Source organism: Anabrus simplex, chromosome 5 (assembly GCF_040414725.1).
Source record: "Anabrus simplex isolate iqAnaSimp1 chromosome 5, ASM4041472v1, whole genome shotgun sequence".
Taxonomy (NCBI): Eukaryota; Metazoa; Arthropoda; class Insecta; order Orthoptera; family Tettigoniidae; genus Anabrus; species Anabrus simplex.
The window spans coordinates 271,524,187-271,530,708 of record NC_090269.1 but is presented as its reverse complement, the minus strand read 5'-3'; positions in this window follow the sequence as shown (position 1 = coordinate 271,530,708).

The following is a 6,522-nucleotide window of genomic DNA, read 5'->3' as shown; positions in this document are numbered from 1 at the left end:
GGCTGATAAAGCAGGCATGAGGCAGTTTCTAAAAAGTAGCTATGATAGGTGGAAAACGGTAAATATAAATGTAAACAGACTCTGGGATGGGTTTAAAGAAATTGTTGAGGAATGCGAAAACAGGTTTGTACCATTAAGGGTGGTAAGGAATCGTAAAGACCCACCTTATTATAATAGAGAAATAAAGAGACTAAGAAGGAGGTGCAGACTGGAAAGAAATAGAGTTAGAAATGGCTGTGGAAGTAAGGAGAAATTGAAGGAACTTACTAGAAAATTGAATCTAGCAAAGAAGGCAGCTAAGGATAATATGATGGCAAGCATAATTGGCAGTCATACGAATTTTAGTGAAAATGGAAGGGTATGTATAGGTATTTTAAGGCAGAAACAGGTTCCAAGAAGGACATTCCAGGAATAATTAATGAACAAGGGGAGTGTGTATGTGAGGATCTTCAAAAGGCAGAAGTATTCAGTCAGCAGTATGTAAAGATTGTTGGTTACAAGGATAATGTCGAGATAGAGGAGGAGACTAAGGCCAAAGAAGTAATAAAATGTACATATGATAACAATGACATTTACAATTAGATACAAAAGTTAAAAACTAGAAAAGCGACTGGAATTGATCAGATTTCTGGGGATATACTAAAGACAATGGGTTGGGATATAGTACCATACCTGAAGTACTTATTTGATTATTGTTTGGTCGGAGGAGCTATACCAGATGAATGGAGAGTTGCTATAGTTGCCCCTGTGTATAAAGGAAAGGGTGATAGACATAAAGCTGAAAATTACAGGCCAGTAAGTTTGACATGCATTGTATGTAAGCTTTGGGAAGGCATTCTTTCTGATTATATTAGACATGTTTGTGAAATTAATAACTGGTTCGATAGAAGGCAATTCGGTTTTAGGAAAGGTTATTCCACTGAAGCTCTACTTGTAGGATTCCAGCAAGATATAGCAGATATCTTGGATTCAGGAGGTCAAATGGACTGTATCGCGATTGACCTGTCTAAAGCATTTGATAGGGTGGATCATGGGAGACTACTGGCAAAAATGAGTGCAATTGGACTAGACAAAAAAGTGACTGAATGGGTTGCTATATTTCTAGAAAATAGATCTCAGAGAATTAGAGTAGGTGAAGCTTTATCTGACCCTATAATAATTAAGAGGGGAATTCCTCAAGGCAGTATTATCGGACCTTTATGTTTTCTTATATATATAAATGATATGAGTAAAGGAGTGGAATCGGAGGTAAGGCTTTTTGCGGATGATGTTATTCTCTATAGAGTGATAAATAAGTTACAAGATTGTGAGCAACTGCAACGTGACCTCGAAAATGTTGTGAGATGGACAGCAGGCAATGGTATGTTGATAAACGGGGTTAAAGTCAGGTTGTGAGTTTTACAAATAGGAAAAGTCCTCTCAGTTTTAATTACTGCGTTGATGGGGTGAAAGGTCCTTTTGGGGATCATTGTAAGTATCTAGGTGTTAATATAAGGAAAGATCTTCATTGGGGTAATCACATAAATGGGATTGTAAATAAAGGGTACAGATCTCTGCACATGGTTATGAGGGTGTTTAGGGGTTGTAGTAAGGATGTAAAGGAGAGGGCATATAAGTCTCTGGTAAGACCCCAACTAGAGTATGGTTCCAGTGTATGGGACCCTCACCAGGATTACCTGATTCAAGAACTGGAAAAAATCCAAAGAAAAGCAGCTCGATTTGTTCTGGGCGATTTCCGACAAAAGGGTAGCGTTACAAAAATGTTGCAATGTTTGTGTTGGGAAGAATTGAGAGAAAGAAGAAGAGCTGCTCGACTAAGTGGTATGTTCCGGGCTGTCAGCGGAGAGATGGCGTGGAATGACATTAGTAGGCGAATAAGTTTGAATGGCGTTTATAAAAGTAGGAAAGATCACAATATGAAGATAAAGTTGGAATTCAAGAGGACAAACTGGGGCAAATATTCATTTATAGGAAGGGGAGTTAGGGATTGGAATAACTTACCAAGAGAGATGTTCAATAAATTTCCAATTTCTTTGAAATCATTTAGGAAAAGGCTAGGAAAACAACAAATAGGGAATCTGCCACCTGGGCGACTGCCCTAAATGCAGATCAGTATTGATTGATGTTAAAGAGCATTATTCAAAACCACATTGTTTCCGGAGAAGGCTAGACCAAATGACTGTGACTTGAAAAACACCAAAAGTCTCCTTGTTGGGGCCGCCAAGGACGTTGCAGAAATCAAGAGAAGCAAAATGCATGCGTGGTGGAATGGTACCGGCCAATCAGTCCTCAAAGAAAGACTCAGTGCGTGGTAACGGTACTACTCTACGAAATAAGAAAATGATTGGGAAACCTACAAAACCAAACGTGCCCAAGCAGCTAGGGTGTTCAGAACTGAGAAACGTAAATACGCGAAAATCTCTCATTGAAATGAAATGTCGTATGGCTTTTAGTGCCGGGATATCCCAGGACGGGTTCGGCTCGCCAGGTGCAGGTCTTTCTATTTGGCTCCCGTAGGCGACCTACGCGTCGTGATGAGGATGAAATGATGATGAAGACAACACATACACCCAGCCCCCGTGCCGTAGGAATTAACCAATTAAGGTTAAAATCCCCGACCCAGCCGGGAATCGAACCCGGGACCCTCTGAACCGAAGGCCAGTACGCTGACCATTCAGCCAACGAGTCGGACAAACTCTCATTGAAAAGATAGAACAAAACTTTAGGAAGAACGAAAGCAGAGAGTACTACAGAACCTTTAAGCGCAAAGTCACTGGCTATAAACCACTATCACTATGCATTGAGCGAAAGGACGGCACACTGGCGACGTAAAATGAAGAAAATTGCAGCAGTCTGGCAGACTACTTCAAGAATTTACTTAATTGCTCTAAACTGCAAAGCCCCATTGAGACCAATGAAGCCTTACTCAGGTACCCAGATTCCCGACCACCCGACAGAGATGAAATCAAGCGCCACATTGCCCGTCTCAAAAAGAAAAAAGAAAAAGCACCGGGGGAAGACTCAGTAGTAGCAGAACTATGGAAATATGCCCCAGAGGAATCACTTGATATCTTGCAAAAGCAAATAGAAGAAATATGGAGCAAGGAGACCCTACCCGAAGATTGGACAATAGCTTTGATTCATCCATTACACAAAATAGGCAGCATGAAGAACATCAACAACTACAGAGGTATATCTTTGCTACCCGTGGCTTACAAAATGATATCACTTGCCATCCTGGAGCGTTTGGAAGCACAAGTCGAACATCAAATAGGTGAATACCAAGGAGGGTTCAGAAAAAGTCGCTCAACAGCCGAACAGATCCAAAATCTTAAAACGATCGTTAGATATTGTACACTAAGGTTCAAGGAGTATGTGTCTGTCTTTGTGGACTTGAGGAAAGCGTACGACTCCATTGACCGGGAAGTCCTGCTAAACATTTTAAATTTGGAGTTGATTTGAAACTGTTGGGATAAATTAGAGCTACCCTGACCAATACAAAATCCAAGGTGAAGTTCCACGGATATCTCTCGCATTCCTTTGATATAAAAACAGGAGTCCGACAAGGTGCTGGGCTGTCCCAGATACTCTTCAACTGCGTTCTTGGAAAGCTCATCAGAACCTGGCGGGTGAGATTACAGGAAACCAACTACAGTCCATTGAGAATAGGAACCAAATCCAAGGGGATCGCAACAGACTGCTTAGCATTTGCAGATGATATTGCTGTTCTCTCAAACGACATAGAAACCGCTAGAGCTCAAGTTGAAATTTTAAAGGAAATTGCCGAACAAACTGGTTTGCAGATATCGTTTGAGAAAACAGAAGTAATGACTAATATCCCAAACTCCATACAAAATACGGGGAGATCACCCGAGTAGGCAAATTCAAATACCCGGGTGAGATCATCATGAAAAATGGACTGGACAGAAAAGCACTTCAGGAGCGAGTACGCAAACTGAAAATAGACTACCAAACATACCGCACAATCTATAACAAAAGATGCCTTTCCCAAAACACCAAGATACATCACTATGAAACAGTTCTGAAGCCAGTAGTTCTATATGCAGTCGAAACCCTGTCTCTAAATGCCAACAAAGGACTCCATGAAGAATTGGAGGAAAAAGATCGCAAAATTGTCGGAGGAATCCAGGGATCAAAGTACAGAAATGGAATCCAACGAGGAATTCTACAACAAAATGGAGAAAATTGCCCACACATTCAGAAAAAGACGGACACGATTTTACGGTCATCTGTAACGAATAGACGGAAGAAAGTTATCTAAAGAGATCTTTAACTTTTTGATTCAAACACCGCAACCACAATTCCCTGGTTTAGAAATACCAAAGAAGACCTGCAAATCCTACATATCTCAGCTAAAGACGCCCTTAACTGAGGTCGCTTCCGCAAGAAAATATTGACGAATGGGCTAAACCGACACGTGCAACCAAAGAGAAGACACGGTGCCCCTTAGACAGAGGAGCGTAGGCAGGCCCACTCACAAAGAATGAGGGAAATTTGGGCTCTAAAGAAGGCCAAGTTCAGTGTCAAATGCAACAAGACTTAACGTGGTCCTTTATGGCCCCAGCAAATAATAATAATAATAATAATAATAATAATAATAATAATAATAATAATAATAATAATAATAATAATAATAATAATAATAATAATAATAATAATAATAATAATTGTACCAGGAGGTACACCTCAACTCCGCTCATTCAAAATAACCGCCTGAATAAACTCATCTATCCATCAAAAGGCAAAACTGATACTATATGAAGTTGGGACTTTTATCAGAAGATGCCACCACTGAAATATTAAGCAATTTTGTTATTGTGAAGTTTTCTAAACTGACCGAATTTCTCCTTGTTTTGTTTTCTATGCATCAAGACGTTTGAAATTTTTTCCACAGATGACACCACCAAAAAACTGTGATCATGCACTCTTGTGCAAAGTAAAGGAAGTTGTTATTGAAAGAAATTTTGTGTTTACAGGTTTTCTCAACTTTTCTTTTTGTAACTCTAGGTTTGCAACACTTCTGTCTCATTCCGCCAGTTTTGAATCTGGCCAATGAAACATTTCTGTAATTAATTTTCAACCTATCACAGGCTTCTTGTTCGATTTTGGGTGTAACATTTGAGATTAACCAATAAAATTGAGAGGGTGTGTATGGATTATCCCAGAATCCTCTCGAACCTTCCCTGAGGGTATATAAACTGCGGTTTTTCATGTTTCCTTGTCAATTGATCACCGTCTTTCTAAGTGAGTGTGTTAAGGCAGGAGGCGGGGCGCCCGTTTCTTCAGCCAGCAGAACATCCATAAGGTAAAGGCCACGTAAATTCTATCTTTCTTGCTACCTTCGCAGCTTTATTCGAGGGGAAGATCCCAATCTTTAACAATGTAGTAAACTTTTCTAAAATGGATATCTTCTTTCGGCTAATGTAAATATTTCATAAAGTCTTTAACTGGAAATCGGGGATAGAGAGTGAGGTAACCTATCGAGCTCCCCTCCATCTTGATTTGAGGTGACTTCGTTTCGTAACCTTTCGTTCCTGTAATACGTTAAAGTTATTTCCATTCGAGCCACCTCAGTAGTATGGGACTAGCCCCAGTTTCAACGACCGAGAGCCCTGTAGGTTTTCAAACTTTTCATTATCTTGGAGCGCTGTGTACGCCTCAATTGAGTTTGTGTTCGGGCCGTTTATTTATCCTGTTCTTTTTCGCAAAGGCCCTGTAGGTTGGGTACTAGATACTCCTGTGTAAAAACCAGTTCAATTTGTAAATTGTGGTTTGAGATGCCAGAGATTGTAAATTTTGATGTAATGTTGCCTTGAGTGGGACGTAAGAAACTGAGAGCCTGTTAGCTCTTTTTCTAAGTTTTGTGAGAGTAACGAGTGCCACTGGAAGTCTAGATATTGTATTTTGGGAGCAAGTGCTCTTGAATTAGGGGATTTCTGCCCTTGAGTAAATCATTCCTTGTTTTGAATTAAAGTTGTAAACTGGATCCGGTATCTCTGGAATTGTAAAACTAGGGGCTTGAAGCCTAGAATCTGTAAAGTTCACTGATCTTGGATTTTCCTAGTCTTGTTTCAAGATTGCTAATTGTACCTGTTATGTTGTTATTTGTTGATTTTTGAAATTCTAAAGAAATATAACCTTTGTTAAAGTTTTAAATTCAATTTGGATGTGGTAGTTAGATCCATTCATAATGCGCACCTTCTTTCACCTCTTTCTGCTCCACGGGAAACCCCGTAATAATAATAATAATAATAATAATAATAATAATAATAATAATAATAATAATAATAATAATAATAATAATGTATGTGTATGTATGTTGGGTATTCAGACCGAAGGCTGGTTGGATCCTCAACAGGTTCACCATTAGCTGTCATAGACGGCCTAGGTGTCACTGAAGAGTCGTACTGGGGAAATGAGGAGTGAGGTAGTTTCCCGTTGCTTTCCTCCACCGAGCCAGAAGTTGCTATTGCACATCAGTCTGCCAAGCCCACTGAAATG